Here is a 19,627-nt window from a genome sequence, read left to right as displayed (position 1 = left end):
ATGCGCTTTTTATGTTTTACATACTATACACGAGTACTTAAACTTTATATATGTGTGGGTGATATAACGGCACAAAGATTCCCCTTAGCACGGTAACGTTTAGTCATTGGTTTATGAACCGGTGAACGCGAATCTTAGATATGGATCCATAGGGTTTGACATCCCCACTCGGGCTAGTCGCGCTAGCATTTAACGGGTGTTTAATACTTCGTAAACTTACGCACTCGCCAAGTGTACTTTTAGGGGGTGATATTTATATTACTTGTTAAGTTAGTTACGGGGTGCCCACGGACAAGCATATACTTTTCATACTGTTTTGAATACGAAATCTCGTAGTCTACATTATATTGTTGTTTACAAAAACTATAGCTCAACAACATTCGTGTTGACATTTTAAAGCATGTAATTTCTCAGGTGCTTAGACGTTGTTGCTTCCGCTGTTAGACTTGCTGTTATAGACTCGCTGTATTAGAGTTTCGCTGCATTGTTTAGAGATGTCTCAATCATGGAACTTTTACTTTGCATTCACAACTTATGTTACATTTGAACAATGGCTTTGTAATGACCTTTGTGTCAGGTACTTATGTTAATGCTTTCTATTCCTAGTAGCACGTTATCTTTTGTAAAACATTTGACGTTGGTAAAGACGTTATCTTTTCATGAATGCAAAACTTGTTTTTAAACAGCATATAGAGTTGTAACCGTGTAATGATCCTGTTGTTGATGATCCGTACACGTTGATTTTGTACGGGGCGTCACATTTGGTATCAGAGCTTTGGTTGTAGGGAATTAGGTTGCATTAGTGTGTCTTGACCGAGTCGAGTAGGATTCACTAATAGGACTAATCTACAACTTGCTCGTTTACTTGTTTTTGCGGAACTGTTGCATGTTACTGCTTACTTTTACTGCTATATGATCTCGCTGTATGCTACTGCTTATTCTCGCTACTGCATGCTACTATCTGCTATTGATTGCATGTTGCTTTTGTATGATACTGTTATTATTGACATGCTATCTACTGCTATAGATGATCTAGGCTGCTGTAGTTATTTTGCCTGATTACGTGCTTGCTATATGTCTTACTGACATGAAAAAAGTTATTTTTCCTTGTTTAAATGTCGGACACGCCGCCCATGACCATTGACTTCAAGAGTTATTCAGATACGTCTGCTAATTCGCCTACTATTGTTGCTGACTCACCGCTACCCTCCGGCGACTCTGGCGATTCGTCTTCTAGGGATAGTAGTCACACGCCTGACCTAATGGTCATCTCAGACAGAGACAAGGATCCCGAAGAGATCCCAGCTCCACCCAGCCCTAGACTCCCAGGGCCACAGCATCATTCCGATGGTACTGTGATCCATGAGGGAAACGAGGGCAGTCCCTTTCGTAATGAGCGTAGACATTGGGTCAGACGCACCACTGACGAACGAGTTGTGATGATTCCACCTGGCAGATACCGGGCCATGACCACCGGCCAGATATTTTCTCTCGCCCGTGATGTACCTGCACTACCTTCTGACGATTCGGACGATTCATCATCTGATGACACCGGCGAGGAGGATCCCGAGGAGGATTCTGAGGAGGACTCCGAGGAGGAGCCTGTACCTCCACCCTCTACCCCGCCGAAGAAGCCGTACCACTACGATGGTACCGTTATTCCAGGGGTTAATGGAGGTAAGCCGTTCGTGAACGCACATGGACAGTTGGTTAGGGTCACCGCTCGTAAGCGGGTTGTGCCGTATCCTGCTGATCCATTTGTGCGTAAGGTCGCCCGCATTGTGCCATCTACTTCTAGTGCTACATCCGCATCATCCGGACCATCTGCACCACCAGCACCACCAGCACCACCGGCACCGCCTGCCCCACCTGCCCCACCAGCACCTCCCACCATCGAGGAACTAATGAGGGAAGTACGTACTCTACGTGCCCGAGTGACTGAGCTCGGGGACCAGGTGTCCCACATGATGGACATCATTTATCCACCATCACCATAGGACTGTTGTATTAGATTTCATGACGTATTTCCGTTAGTAGCTTCATGTTTTTCATTCATGTATTGTACGAAACTTTATGAAGTTGTATGCAACTTTTCTTATTATGAATAGAATTACTGTTGTTTGAATTATTGTACGGCATTTTATTTAAGTTATTACATGATGGTTTTTGTGCTATCTGCTACTAGTTTGCCATGCTTAGTTAACGTGTATTGTGTTGTTTACATATTGATTACCATATGCTATGATGTTATCGATTATTGATTAATGGATTTTGACTTAAGTTGAAATTTTTGTTTGGAAGATCGATGGCAAACGGGAGAGGTCCAAGGGAAATGCCCACAGCAGCACAGATTGAGGAGATGATAGCTGCTCGAGTAGCCGCAGCTATGGCGAATGCCAACCCCCAAGCTCCACCGGCTAACCAGAACATTCAGAATAGATGCACTTTCAAGGAATTTCAGAGTTGTAAGCCACACAATTTCAGTGGAACGGAAGGGCCAGTTGGCTTAACAAGATGGTTTGAGAAGTTGGAATTGGTATTCCATGTGAGTAACTGCTCCGACGCGAACAAGACTAAGTTCGCATCCTGCACACTGTCGGATGGCACTCTGACATGTTGGAACACACTCGCCCAGGCTCAGGGAATTAATGAAGCTTATGCAACACCATGGGAGAAGTTTAAGCGGGCTATGATGGAGGAGTACTGCCCCAGAACCGAAATTCAGAAAATGGAAGCGGAGTTTTGGGAACTGAAAGTTGTGGGAACCGACCTTGATGGCTACAACCGGAGGTACTTGGAGTTAGCCTTGATGTGCCCCATAATGGTTACTCCTGAGTTCAAGCGATTGGAACGGTATCTGTGGGGACTCCCCAAGGACATCAAGGGAAATGTCACCTCTTCGAAACCAGCGAATGTCCCGGAAGCTATGTGCATGGCGCACACCCTGATGAATCAAATTACCCGCCAAGAGCTAGAGAAGGTGAAATCAGAATCGGGAGCTAGTAATGGGAAACGTAAGTGGGACGGAAACAAGGGTAAAGGTTTTGATCAGAACCCAGCTAAGAGGCGTGAGAATTTTAAGGGAAACAACGACTGGAGGAACCCTAACCCTAACCCTAACTACAAAGGTAGCCTTCCTCAGTGTAAGAGATGTTACAAGCATCATACTGGATACTGCAACGTAGTGTGTGAGAAGTGTAAAAGGACTGGACACATCGGCAGAGATTGTAAGATCAACACCCCAGCTGTGAGGACAAATCCAAATGGGCCAAGGAAGTGTTTTGAATGCAGCCAGCAGGGTCACTTTAAGAATGAATGTCCTAATAAGAAGAAGGATGGCGGGCCAGCACGTGTAAGAGTCTTCAACTTGAATGCCAGAGATGCCCGAGAGGATCCTGACTTGGTTACAGGTACATTCACTATCAATAAACTATTAGCTTCTGTCTTGTTTGATACTGGTGCCGATAGGAGTTATATATGTAGACACTTTTGCTCAAAGATAGATTGGTCATTAGTTCCTTTGGATGAGAGTATGCTTGTCGAGGTGGCCAATGGGAAACTGGAGAAGGTTGACCTAATTGGCCGAGGAGGTATAATAAACTTAGCTGGTGTGGATTTTGAGATTGATTTGATACCCATTAAGTTGGGGAGCTTTGATGTGATAGTCGGTATGGACTGGTTGTCCAAGGTAAAAGCAGAAGTTATCTGTGGAGAGAAGATTCTTCGTATACCTCGCGAGACTGGTGAGCCATTAATTGTTTATGGAGAGAGATGTAGCCCAAAGCTGAACCTTATTAGTTGTATGAAGGCACAAAAGGTCATGAGAAAAGGGAGTTTTGCTATTTTGGCGCATGTGAAGAAGTTGGAAACCGAGGAGAAACGTGTGAAGGATGTACCGATTGTGAACGAATTTCCCGAAGTCTTTCCAGAAGAATTGCCGGGATTACCCCCGCCGCGATTAGTGGAGTTTCATATTGATCTAGTGCCGGGACCTGCACCTGTAGCTCGCGCACCTTATCGACTTGCGCCTTCCGAACTGCAAGAGTTGCAGAGTCAACTACAGGAATTGCTAGACCGTGGATTTATTCGACCGAGTTCATCGCCTTGGGGCGCACCTGTTTTGTTCGTAAAGAAGAAGGACGGATATTTCCCATGTGTATCGATTATCGAGAACTGAACAAGTTGACGATCAAGAACCGGTATCCCCTTCCCAGGATTGATGATCTATTCGATCAGCTGCAAGGATCAAGCATTTACTCTAAGATTGATCTGCGATCAGGTTATCACCAGTTGAGGGTGAAGGAAAGCGATGTACTTTAGACTGCGTTCCGAACTCGTTATGGTCATTATGAGTTTCTTGTCATGCCATTTGGTTTAACTAACGCACCCGCCGTGTTTATGGATCTCATGAATCACGTATGCAAGCCGTACCTAGACAAATTCGTTATCGTCTTCATAGATGATATCTTAATCTATTCCAAAAGTGAAGATGAACATGAGGAACATCTTCGACTCGTGCTTGAACTATTCAGGGAGGAGCAACTCTATGCCAAATTCTCCAAGTGTGAATTTTGGTTGAAGGAAGTTCAATTTCTTGGTCATATTGTGAGCAATCAGGGTATCAAAGTCGATCCCGCAAAGATTGAAGCCATCAGCAAGTGGGAAACCCCCACTACCCCTACTCATATCTGCCAATTTTTAGGCCTCACCGGTTACTATCATCGATTCATCGAAGGTTTCTCTTTGATTGCGCGTCCTTTGACCGCATTAACTCACAAGGGGAAGAAGTTCGTTTGGGCAACCGAGCAAGAGTCGGCATTCCAAACCCTGAAGCAGAAGTTAACCACCACCCCTATCCTGTCCCTTCCCGAAGGCAGTGATGACTTCGTTGTATATTGCGATGCCTCAAAACATGGTTTTGGGTTTGTATTGATGCAACGGACAAAGGTTATTGCTTATGCCTCTCTACAACTGAAGATTCACGAATGAAACTACACGACACACGATCTCGAACTTGGTGCCATTGTCTTTGCACTCAAAATATGGAGACACTATCTTTATGGAACCAAGAGTACCATCTTCACCGACCACAAAAGCCTCCAAAACATATTCGATCAGAAGCAACTGAATATGAGACAGCGACGATGGATCGAGACATTGAACGATTATGATTGTGAACTTCGTTACCATCCTGACAAGGCAAATGTTGTAGCCGATGCCTTGAGCCGAAAGGAAAGAATGGTACCTCTTCGTGTCCGAGCCTTAAACATCACCATCCACACAAATCTCAATAGCCAAATCCGTGTAGTCCAAGATGAGGCTCTCAAGGATGAGAATATTTCTCGTGAACGCTTGAACATTCTCGTCTCTCGATTCGAGGTTAAGGAGACTGACTCCGATATTTCACCGGAAGGATTTGGGTGCCTAGTTATGGGGATTTACGAAGCCTTATTCTAGACGAAGCCCACAAGTCAAGGTATTCGATTCATCCAGGAGCTGGTAAGATGTACCACGATCTTAAGGAGCAATATTGGTGGCCAAACCTTAAAAGGGATGTTGCTACTTATGTTGGAAAGTGTTTAACTTGTTCCAAGGTCAAAGTCGAACATCAGAGGCCATCCGGGTTACTTCAGCAACCCGAAATCCTGCAATGGAAGTGAGAAGGAATAACGATGGACTTCATCACGAAACTACCAAAAACGGTAGGCGGTTATGATACCATCTGGGTTATTATTAACCGTCTCACCAAATCTGGTCACTTCCTAGCCATGAAAGAAATCGATACAATGGACAAACTTGCACAACTGTACATAAAGGAAATTGTATCTCGTCACGGTGTACCCTTATCGATTATTTCCGACCGAGATGCCCATTTTACTTCTAGATTTTGGCGTTCCTTACAAGGAGCATTGGGAACACGTCTCGACATGAGTACCGCATATCACCCATAAACCGACGGACAAAGTGAACGCACGATTCAAACCTTGGAGGGCATGTTACGAGCTTGTGTTATTGATTTTGGAAAAGCTTGGGAAAAGCATTTGCCCCTAGCCGAATTCTCTTACAACAATAGTTACCATTCGAGCATTAAAGCCGCACCTTTCAAAGCTTTATATGGCCTAAAATATCGTTCTCCTATTTTTTGGGCCGAAGTAGGTGAAAAGTAAATCACCGGACCCGAACTCGTCCATGAAACAACCGAGAAGATTGTCCAAATTCAAGCAAGGCTCAAGACGGCCCGTGATCGTCAAAAGAGCTATGCCGACCTTAAACGTAAAGATCTCGAATTCCAAGTAGGTGACCGCGTAATGTTGAAAGTCGCACCTTGAAAAGGTGTAATTCGTTTCGGAAAGCGTGGGAAGCTAAATCCAAGATATATTGGTCCCTTCGAAATCTTGGAGCGTGTTGGACCCGTTGCTTACCGTTTGGATCTTCTGACTCAATTAAGCTCAGTTCATCCCACTTTCCACGTATCGAATCTAAAGAAGTGCCTTGCTGAATTGGAACTTGTCATACCACTAGATGAGCTTACGATTGATGACAAACTCCACTTCGTGGAAGAACCTGTTGAAATTATGGACCGTGAGGTCAAGACCTTGAAACGCAACAAGATTCCAATCGTCCGAGTCCGTTGGAATGCTAAACGAGGACCCGAGTTTACTTGGGAGCGAGAGGATCAGATGAAGCAGAAATATCCTCACCTCTTCACAACTCTACCGTCTACCTCAGCTTAAAATTTCGGGACGAAATTTTCTTTAACAGGTGGGTAATGTAACGACCCGACTTTTTCGACTTTTAATTTTACTTATTACTTTCACGAAACTGCGTATTTGTGCGTACTGTGTTAGATTATATTCTGGGATCATTATTTATGATTAATTACTTTCATTAAATATCTTACAACGTGTTATTAAGTGCTTAATCACTTAACTTGATCCTCGAATGCTTTTATGACCGTTAGTGTCACTTGACATTTAGAACGAGCTATGTACTTTGTACACGTTAAACTTTTGTCGTAATTGGAATATTATGACTACGTAATACTAATTGTTATTTTCTAATGACAATCACTTGACCTATTGGTTGCTTAATTACGCTTAGTAATCTACTAATGCACACTAGTTAGTCTTATTGGACTTTATACCTTAATAGACTTAGACCCACCCTACTCTAGTTAATGGACCATTGAATTAGCCCAACTTTAATGGATTTATGATCCATTAAGATGTAGGACAAAAACCCATTAAGATAAGCCAACATACTAGCATTTTTGTTAACCATTACTACATATGTTGCATGGGATCCCAACAATAAGCACCACCTTTAGACCATGCAAAATGCAAAAAGTTGTCCCCCTTGTCCCCCCCCAAAACCCACGGCCAAACCACCACCACCACCACTATAAATATCAAGCCTCATCCTTCATTTCACACTTGATTTCATTCTCATTTTACACACACTTGTTCTCTAATTTTCTCTCTAGTCTTTCTCACACTAAAATTGTAAGTTTTTGAATTTTCTTCTTTTTCTCTTTTTCTTCTTAATCATGACATCATCATCATCATCATAAGATCAAGCTTTTTAGCTTTTTGATCTTGTTATATATTGTAGATTCAAACTTTGATTTGATTCCTCCAAGAACATGAAAGATTCAAGCTTTCTAGCTTTGGATCTTCATTACTTTGATGGATCTAAGCTTTATAGCTTAAGATCACTTTGTTTTTATTAAAAGATCAAAACTTGTGTTTATGATCTTCATGAAACTTGAAGATCTAGCTTTATGCTTTAAAGATCTTCAAGAACATAAAAGATTCAAGCTTTCTAGTTTTGGATCTTCATTACTTTGTTGGATCTAAGTTTTGTAGCTTAAGATCACTTTGTTTTTGTTAAAAGATCAAAACTTGTATTTATGATCTTCATGAAACTTGAAGATCTAGCTTTTTGCTTTAAAAATCTTCAAGGACATAAAAGATTCAAGCTTTCTAGCTTTGAAATCTCATAATTATTGATTAAGGGATCCAAGCTTTCTAGCTTAGGGTTTCATTACTTTGTTTGATCAAATTTATGTAACTAAAAGTCTTGCTTGTTTGATTGAATCAAAGTTTGTAGCTTTAAATTTTAGAACTTGTATTTGTGTTGAGACTAAGAACATGATGTAACCTTGGTTCATCATCCATCTAAAACTCTTAAGTGAGTTGTATTTATCCTTAGTCTTGACATGGTGTGTTGATGGTTGAAACTTGGTCAAAGTGATGCTAAAACATCAAAGAGTTGTACACTAGAGGCTTATACACATCAAGGATGAGAACCGTGATAAGCAACAAGCACCAAGAAACCCACCGGAGCACTTGTTTTCTGTTTTCAGGGTCTGATCAGACTCTTGAGACTTCTGGAAAGTTTATTTCCAAATAGTTCGGTTCGATTAGATGACTTTTCATTTAAGACTCTCCTAAATCCGATATACGGTTTAGGATTTATAGCCTTCCGAAAATCACTACGCCTTTGTAACGACGTGCTAAAATTTCTGACCTACTCACGCTTGAACCGTCGCCACGGTCAAACGACATCGAGTTAGGATCTGAAAATTTGACAGCGGTAAGAGGACTCACATACAGAGGCTTGGCCACTGACCATGCATCTTTTTAGTTTGTATAGAAGTCGTAGCAGCTGCCCGAAGTCAGCCCTTTGTTTCGATCTTTATTCTTGTTGAAAACTTACTTTATCTTTTACGTATGATGATGATGATGATACTTAAGACTTAACTTATTTACTTTTAAAATTTTGGGGACCATTTACTGACTTAGTAACCTTTGACATAGGTTTAGGACCTTTCGGACCGACTTACTACTTGCTTACTTATTTCGTATCGACTTTACCGCACATTCACTGTGAGTTATAGCTCCCTTTTCACTTTAACTATTTTTGGGACTGAGAATACATGCGCTTTTTATGTTTTACATACTAGACACGAGTACTTAAACTTTATATATGTGTGGGTGATATAACGGCACAAAGATTCCCCTTAGCACGGTAACGTTTAGTCATTGGTTTATGAACCGGTGAACGAGAATCTTAGATATGGATCCATAAGGTTTGACTTCCCCACTCAGGCTAGTCACGCTAGCATTTAACGGGTGTTTAATACTTCGTAAACTTATGCACTCGCCAAGTGTACTTTTAGGGGGTGATATTTATATTAGTTGTTAAGTTAGTTACCGGGTGCCCACGGACAAGCATATACTTTTCATACTGTTTTGAATACGAAATCTCGTGGTCTACATTATATTGTTGTTTACAAAAGCTATAGCTCACCAACATTTGTGTTGACATTTTAAAACATGTTATTTCTCAGGTGCTTAGACGTTGTTGCTACCGCTGTTAGACTTGCTGTTATAGACTCGCTGTGTTAGACTTCCGCTGCATTGTTTAGAGATGTCTCAATCATGGAACTTTTACTTTGCATTCACAACTTATGTTATACTTGAACAATGGCTTTGTAATGACCTTTGTATCACGTACTTATGTTAATGCTTTCTATTCGTAGAAGCACGTTATCTTTTGTAAAACATTTGACGTTGGTAAAGACGTTATCTTTTGATGAATGCAAAACTTGTTTTTAAACAGCATATAGAGTTGTAACCGTGTAATGATCTTGTTGTTGATGATCCGTACACGTTGATTTTGTACGGGGCGTAACAGAATCCAAGCTAGGTGTAGAATCCATCTTACACGATTAGATAAAGGATTTTTGATATGAAATGATTTTTGGATATCGGATGATATTCTTATTACATAAAATACCTATACATAGTACAGAAGATCCCGTAGATTACAGAGGAACTTTCGAAAGCTGTCAGGCAAAGTTTACAGTAACAGATACGCTAAAATATGAATTTATCTATACACTATCTATGCAATAAATGCAGTAAGATGTGTCTAGATTTAAGAATGATAAGCAGGTAATTTTCGACAAAAAATGATAAGCAAAACTTTTGACATGCACACATGTAACAACCCAACCAGTTATCCAACCAATCACGCATAAACAAAAAAAAAAATTATTACAGAGGGGTGCGCGGCGCACAGCCCCTTCTGTGCGCGGCGCGCACAGAGTGTTTCAGCTTCTGTCCAAATTTTCCATTTTTCGCGAAAATATCTCCCGCTTCCCTACACTTTTAGACGAAACGACATTCACAACACATTATAGTAAGTAAAACTAACACGTTTCCATAATAAAACAAGTTTTACGACACCAGGCCCACATCGACCCGATTTATGAATTACGTACAAAATATAAGTTTCGACCACAAGAGTTTAAATTCCAAACTACACTTAGAGCATGATGTTTGGGGGTTAAACTACCCAAATCTTGCTCAAACTTCAAAAGCTAAACTCCCAAAAGCTTCTCCTATCAAACGAAAGCGAGGTCACTAGTCCAAACGAATACCCTTGCCTTTATCCACGCCGGAGCCTAAAAAGGTAAACAACGAGAGTTTAAGCAAAACGCATAGTGAATGCAATAATTATACGCATACATATATAACCTACTTACTTGCAACCACATACACGATTACCTCATACAAGCTAGAAATTTATATAGCATACCATCGCAAAGTATAACGCTAAATCTTCAAGACCACAAGCTAGCACAAACAATAGCATATAACTCGAACAATATAGTATGCTACACTACAACACCTAACCATGGTTAACCAATAGTACAAGGAATGGTACTCGAATTTCCCATCGGTGTTCATAACAACCATTAGAGTACTTAACACGTCGTACACTAATCCCACCGGGTGGCGTCTTAACACGTCGACACTTCACCCGTGATAGTTCTTGGAGTGGCATCTTAACACATCGATACTTCACTCCGGGTGGCGTCTTAACACATCGACAATTCACCCTTCATAAATTCTGGAGTGGTGTCTTAGCACTTCGACACTTCACTCCTCACGTGAACCGTGGTGTCTTAACACGTTGACACTTCACATCTCTCTCTACACAAATAAATACATTATATACCTACGCATATAATTATTCCACTCACCTTATCACTTCGGTGACAATTATACTTCCGCAAGCTTCAAAGCAAAGTACCACCACAATCAAAACGTAGCTAGTGGCTAGATGAACAACTTTAATACACGCGCTTTGACCCAAAACAAACTTCTTCCTCCTTGATTTGAGCTTTCTCTCTCTCAAATGGGTTTCTCACTCTAAAACTTTAATAGGAGAGAAGAGGTGGTTGGTGGTAGTGTTGAATATGATTTCAACCTCCACAAAACTGGTCAGTAATGACCTAACCCGACCTCAAGTGAAAAGATCAAAATGCCCCATCATTTAACTTTAATTTAAAAAGCAGGAATTTGTGCACAGGGCTAGTGCGCGGCGCGCTCCCTTATATGTGCGAGGCATGCACAAATGTCTGAACAGGCTCTGAACTCTGTTTAATTACACAATGTTTCCCACACTTTATGTACCCTATTTACACTTCTGTACAATAATATTTTGGGTTTTACAACTCTCCCCCACTTGAATCGGAGCGCGTCCTCGCGATCCAAGTCGCATGACAAGAGGGAAGATACACCAACACAAACTCTTCGGGTTCCCACGTAAACTCGAAACCTTTACTACGACGCCATTGAACTTTAAAAGTTCCCACTTCTTTATTTCTCAACATTTTCACCTTTTCATCAAGTATAGCTATCGGCTCCTCAACATACTCTAACTTGTTGTTTAGCTCAATCTCTTCTAATGACACCCATTAAGAACACTTACAGAGATGGGAAACATGAAATGTATTATGGATCCCTACAAGCTCTTCGGGTAATTCCAAACGGTATGCAACTTCATCAACATGAGCTAAAATTTTAAATGACCCAATAAACCGAGGAGCTAACTTTTCCCATTTTCGAAACCGAATAATACCCTTCCATGGCGAAACCTTAAGCATCATCATGTCACCTTCTTGGAACTCGATCGGTCGCCTACGTTTATCGGCCTAAGATTTTTGTCTATCTTGCGCCGCCTTTAATCGAGCCCGAATCAACTCAATCTTTCTATTCGTCTCTAAAACCAAATCGGTACTCCCGATTTCCTTTTGTCCTACTTCACCCCAACAAATCAGAGTTCGACACCTTCGCCCATAAAGCATCTCATAAGGTGGCATCCCGATACTAGTATGATAACTATTATTGTACGAGAATTCCACTAAAGGTAAGTGTTCATCCCAACTACCGCCGAAATCAATAACGCACGCCCTTAACATATCCTCCAACGTTTGATTTGTACACTCGGTTTGACCGTCCGTTTGAGGATGATACGCCGTGCTCATCTTCAATTGTGTACTCATATCTTCATGAAAATTTTTCCAACATCGGGATGTGAAACGAGTATCCCGATCCGAAACAATAGATATAGGAACCCCATGTCTCGATATCACCTCCTTGATAAACAACTTAGACAAGGTCTCTGACGATATCGTTTCCCGAATGGGAAGAAACAATGCACTTTTCGTTAACCGATCAACTATCACCCAAATCGTATCAAATTGTGTTCTCGCCGTCTTTGGTAACTTTTTAATGAAATCTATGGTAATGTGCTCCCATTTCCATTTCGGGATTTCCAACGGTTGTAACATACCATACGACTTTTGGTGCTCGGCCTTAACTTGCAAACACGTGACGCATTGTTCAACATACTTAACCACATCACGTTTCATGCCCGGCCACCAATACTCTTTCTTCAAATCAAGATACATCTTCGTCGGACCTTGGAGTTGGTCAAACAAATTGTCAATCCGAGGCAATGGATAACGATTCTTGATAGTCACTTTGTTTAACTCCCGATAATTGATGCACATCCGCATACTACCATCTTTCTTCTTCACGAATAAATCTGGAGCGCCCCATGGCAAAGTACTCGGTCGGATAAAACCCTTCTCAAGCAACTCTTGGGTTTGATTTAACAACTCTTGCATTTCTGTCGGTGCTAAACGATAAGGAGTTTTAGCAATGGGGGTAGCCCCCGGAACCAACTCAATGCGAAATTCAACTTGTCTTTCCGCCGGAACACCAGGTAACTCATCCGGAAAAACGTCTTTGAATTTATTAACCACCGAAATTTCACGAATGGATGGTGGCTCTTCACGAGTATCCACCACATGAGCAAGAAAAGCCATGCCACCACTACTAAGGAAACGACGTGCCCGTGCATAAGTGCATAATGGCACAAGTCTTCTCCGTTTCTCGCCATGAATAATTAGCTCTCCCCCACTAGGGGTCTTCACACGAATAGACTTTTCATGGCATGCAATATTGGCTCTATAACAATCGAGCCAATCCATACCAACGACAATATCAAACTCACCCAAAGTAATCGGGATGAGATCGATTTCAAAGATTTCGGCACCAAACACAACATTACAATTTTTACACACATCAACCCCTAGCACCGTCTTGCCATCCACTATTTCGACTTCCACCGGATGACTCAACTTAGCTAGCAGTTTATTTAGCTTAGGCACAAATCTTGGTGACACAAACGATAAATTAGCACCACTATTAGTATTCTCACCGGGTTAGAGTTAACCATGAAAGTACCTGAGACAACTTCATTGGATTGCTTGGCTTCATCATTGGTCATTAAATAATTACGTCCCCTAGCCGTACCCGCCGCCTTCTCTAGCTTTTTAACTTGATCATCCCGCAAATCGGGACACTCCGACCTTCGGTGTCCTTGCTTTTGACAATTAAAACATGTGAGCTTGTTTGCGGAAGATGGATTCGGGCAATCACGAGCCATATGATCCTTTTGTCCGCAATTGTAGCAAGTATAAGAAAAACCCCCGGAAGCATTGTTCTTCACACTACCGACACTCTCATTCGCACCTCTACTTTTATTGTTGGAATGGCTAGTAGCTTCGAATTTTCGTTTGCCAAAGGTGAAGTCACTTTTTCTCGAAACGAGCGACTCAAAACCATTAGCCATGTCAAACAACTCATCAAAAGTTTTCACCGAGTTCCTACTAATCCTTTCTTGATAGTTATCATTCAAGGTTCGGTAAAAGTCTTCTTTCAACATATGATCATTCCCGACATACTCCGGGCAAAATTGGGTCTTTGATAAGAAAGTGAACTTGAGAGTGTTCAAATCCATCGACCCTTGCCTCAAAGCATGCAACTCATCCTTAAGCCTAGAAAGATCGGCCTAAGTTCGGTACTCTTTGAAAAATTCCTCCTTGAATTCATCCCACGTGAATTCCATACATTGTTCCTCACCATAAAGCCGAATCTTTTCGTCCCACCACATTTTGGCATCACCCCTTAACATGCTACTTCCGTACCTCATCTTCTTATCGAGAGGGCATTCACAAGTACGGAAAGCCCCCTCCATATCGGAGATCCAACGATTGCTCTTTAGTGGATCCCGTTCACCATCAAAAGTGGGAGGTTGAGCATCCTTGAAATTTTTATAGTGGAAGTCTCGCCTTCCAACATTATCTTCGTGAAGAACAACCTTAATGTTCCTTGACTAGATTGATTACTTGTTCGTCAATCGAATCTAAGAACATCTTCTTAATGTCTTCTAGAAATGCCGTGTGACGCCTTTGCATAATGGCCTCAACCTTAGCCGTAAACTCGGAGTCCTCGCTCGTACCTCCGTTATCGGTATCGGGTCCGTTTCTCGTCTTTATTCTATAAAACGGTTTAGGTCAAACAACGAAACGAAAAGGAAGCAACATATATATACCACACCGCCCCATCTTGCTTGACACTCGTTGTACATCGCTTGTTTGACACGATTTGGACCCGTAACAATGGTAGCTAGTCATTGTTACGCGAGCACGTCGCATTAACTTGCTAGTACAACGTCTATCTCGCTTGATGATTGCAAACACAACTCAAAACAATTAGCGCAAAGTTAGTTCACCCAAACCTAGGCACTAACCAAATCCCGGCCCGCCCCGAAATCCTACAAGTCCCGCAACAATTTAGCACACACAAAAGTCTAAATCTAGGCACCTATCTCAAGTCGCCTAAATCCCTTAGACCATGCTCTGATGCCACTTGTAACAACCCAACCAGTTATCCAACCAATCACGCATAAACAAAAAAAAAATTATTCAGAGAGGTGCGCGGCGCGCACAAGGTGTTTCAGCTTCTGTCCAAATTTTCCATTTTTCGCGAAAAGATCTCCCGCTTCCCGACACTTTTAGACGAAACGACATTCACAAAACATTATAGTAAGTAAAACTAACACGTTTCCATAATAAAATAAGTTTTACGACACCGGGCCCACATCGACCTGATTTACGAATTACGTACAAAATACAAGTTTCGACCACAAGAGTTTAAATTCCAAACTACACTTAGAGCATGGTGTTTGGGGGTTAAACTACCCAAATCTTGGTCAAATTTCAAAAGCTAAACTACTAAAAGCTTCTCCTATCAAAAGAAAGCGAGGTCACTAGTCCAAATGAATACCCTTGCCTTTATCCACTTCGGAGCCTAAAAAGGTAAACAACGAGAGGGTAAGAAAAACGCTTAGTGAATGCAATAATTATACGCATACATATATAACCTACTTACTTGCAATCACATACACGATTACCTCATACACGCTAGAAATTTATATAGCATACCATCAAAGTATTACGCTAAATCTTCAAGACTACAAGCTAGCACAAACAATAGTATATAACTCGAACAATATAATATGCTACACTACAACACCTAACCATGGTTAGCCAATAGTATAAGGAATGGTACTCGAATTTCTCATCGGTGTTCATAACAACCATTAGAGTACTTAACACATCGTACACTAATCCCACGGGTGGCATCTTAACACGTCGATGCTTCACCCCGGGTGGCGTCTTAACACGTCGACACTTCACCCGTGATAGTTCTTGGAGTGGCATCGTAACACGTCGATACTTCACTCCGGGTGGCATCTTAACACATCGATACTTCACCCTTCATAAATTATGGAGTGGTGTCTTTGCACGTCGACACTTCACTCCTCACGCAAAACGTGGTGTCTTAACACGTCGACACTTCACATCTCGCTCTACACAAATAAATACATTATATACCTACGCATATAATTATTCCATCACCTTATCACTTTGGTGACAATTATACTTCCGTAAGCTTCAAAGCAAAGTACCACCACAATCAAAACGTAGCTAGTGGCTAGATGAACAACTTTAATACACGCGCTTTGACCCGAAACAAACTTCTTCCTCCTTGATTTGAGCTTTCTCTCTCTCAAATGGGTTTCTCACTCTAGAACTTTAATAGAAGAGAAGAGGTGGTTGGTGGTAGTGTTGAATATTATTTCAACCTCCACAAAACTGGTCAGTAATGACCTAACCCGGCCTCAAGTGAAAAGACCAAAATGCCCCATCATTTAACTTTAATTTAAAAAGCAGGAATCTGTGTACAGGGCTAGTGCGCGGCGCGCTCCCTTATATGTGTGCGGCGCGCACAAGGGTCTGAACAGGCTCTGACCTCTGTTTAATTACAAAATGTTTCCCACACTTTATGTACCCAATTTACACTTCTATACAATAATATTTTGGGTCTTACAAGACACGGTCAAAGTCCAGACTTACAAATGCATCATAACAACTATCAGTTAGACACACTAATGCAAGACCTGGTTCGCTAAGACCAACGCTCTGATACCAACTATGATTCAGTTGGGGATAACCACCGTCCCACCCAGTGCCTTAACTATTCGGCGACCACTGAGTGTACCTCATATACTGATTTTAGGGCCTGCCTCTCGGCTTCTGCCAACCCTCGTAAGGGATCGTAAGGAGTAAGAGTCAATGCTTCGCCACAGGTCACACAGTGAGAACCTCCTTTACGACAAACCCGCACCAACGGAATTAAACCAGCTCTGATACCAACTGAAACGGCCCATCCAAATCCATATGAAATAATACATAACATCTGGTCCCATTGCGAGGTTCTGACCTCTGTATGACACGTTTTAAAAACATTGCATTCAGTTTAAAAGACAAACTTATTTCAAAATATAACCTTTCGATACAAATGATATATGATTCCCATAATATGAATGACTAATCTGTCATTGACTTAATAAACGTCTTTTTGAACTCAAATGACTTGAATGCAATGTCTTTTGAAATATGCCATGAATGACTCCAAGTAATATCTTTAAATTGAGAAAATGCACAGCGGAAGATTTCTTTCGTACCATAGAATAAACATTCTTAAAAGTGTCAACCAAAAGGTTGGTGAGTTCATACGTTTATCATAACAATCATTTTAATAATTTTAATAGACCACAAGATTTCATTTTCGTACAAAGTGCAGGTCTGCTCACTGCTATAAAATCCATTCATATGGTGAACATCTGGTAACCGACATTAACAAGATGCATATAGAATATCCCCCATCATACAGGAACTCTCATCTGTATAATAAATCGAAATACTAAAGCATCCGTAACCCGAATTCTTAGATCTATATTTATGATTCACTTCAATTAGGGGCCATTTCCCTAATTCTTAGGCTACCAAGCTAAAAAGGGGCGATATTCGGTATTCATAATCCAGCCATAGAATGTAGTTTTAAGTACTTGTGTCTATTTCGTAAAACAGTTATAAAAGCAGCGCATGTATTCTCAGTCCCCAAAATATATAATGCAAAAACATTTAAAAAGGGATCAAATGAACTCATGATACGATATTTTGTAGTAAAAATATGCATATGACTGAACTGAACAATTGCAGGGTTGGCCTCGGATTCACGAACCTATATCATTTATATATATTAAAACATATAATTGTAATCGAACAAATTTATATATTATTATTAGTGATATAATTGTTATATTTACTAATTTATAGGTTTTATTAATTAATTAAGTATATTTATTTTATATATACTTTAAAATATTAATATAGTTATGTTATATGTAATAAATATAGTTTTATATAACTAATAGTTATTTGATAAAATAATATTGATAAAAATAAAAAGTTGTTTTATTTTATAATAATAGTAATAATAACAATAATGATGATTTTTATAAAAATGATACTTTTAATAATAATGATAAAAATAATAACTTTAAATAAAAAAATGATAATTTTAATGATAATGATAATGATAATAATAATAATAATAATAATAATAATAATAATAATAATAATAATAATAATAATAATAATAAAATGATAAAAGATTATACCATCCTAATCCATCATCATCATCATGCTTAACATCATACATCACTTTATCATCATATTCATCGTATATCACCATCTATCATCATCTTTATTCACATCGTCACCAACACATCATCTCACGCATATCATAATAATCATAATCTTCTTATTATCTCCACCATCATCATAACCTAATTATCGTGAACCTTTTTCATCATCATCTACCATGTATATCATCATGACCATCAACTCACACATATCATTTTCGTTATCCTCTCATCTTTTAAAATCTTAAAGATAGCATTTGGCCTGAGTTATATAGTTAGGAAAATTTAATTCGTAAACATGCCAGCTTAAGTAAATGCCTTTGAATGATTTTACGAATGTGCCCTTAGATATTTGTTAGTTTAGTGAATGGTAGTTTTGTGAGCTAGAAGTAAAAAAAAAATGGAAGACTCGATAGTGGTGGTAAATAACACTTGGAAGCTCACATTTCATTCTCTATCATCCTTGTTGGCATCCCCATCATTTTCATGATACATCATGTTCATCACAGTACCAACATCATAAAGTATCATCTTCATAATTATCTAACATCTTATATCTTTTAATCAAAAAAAAAATATAATCATCCTCATCTCAGCTCATTACTCGTTACAGCTCATCATCTCGATCATCATCTTCAATTATTCATTATCATTACGTCACACAATTCATCACCATCTTTGAATCATCATCAAACTTTCATCTCCTATAAATGGGGTCGTGATTGTTTTAAAAAAAAAGAAGTTGAGCAGTAGCAATAGTTTGACGATGAGGTTGGTTGTGGTGTTTAATTAGAAACAGAAAAATAGAAGCTACAGCAGCAGTAACCTGGGTGATCTATCGACCAGAAAATAGAAAAGAAGTAGCCTTCGCTGTTTGATGATAGAAGCAATATATATATATATATATATATATATATATATATATATATATATATATATATATATATATATATATATATATATATATATATATATATATATATAATACATTAAGTCTGCAGGTGGTTTGTGGTGGTGATTGTACTCAAACATAAACAGAATCAGATAGCCTGTGGTGGTGGTTGTACAGTGGACTAGTGGTGGATATATATAGCAGCACAACAATGGTAGCACGATAGTGTATTGGATTAATTGGTTATGTTACGATTAATGGTCATGTTAAAAATTTGAGGGTTAATACTTTGGTTATTATATTTGTTAAATGTTAGCTAGGATTAATTAAATATCAGTTTTAGTCGGTTGATTTTATCATTGGAATCGGTAAGACTTGTTAACCGAATTTGAAGGATAGTTTGTTTGAGAAATTTTACGTGGAGTGCTTGGTGTACCATTTCTTTTCATATATTTTGCATATTTAATCACCAAAATA

This window comes from Rutidosis leptorrhynchoides, chromosome 4 (assembly GCF_046630445.1).
Source record: "Rutidosis leptorrhynchoides isolate AG116_Rl617_1_P2 chromosome 4, CSIRO_AGI_Rlap_v1, whole genome shotgun sequence".
NCBI classification, from domain to species: Eukaryota; Viridiplantae; Streptophyta; class Magnoliopsida; order Asterales; family Asteraceae; genus Rutidosis; species Rutidosis leptorrhynchoides.
The sequence above is the reverse complement of the archived record's forward strand: the minus strand, read 5'-3'. Positions refer to the sequence as shown.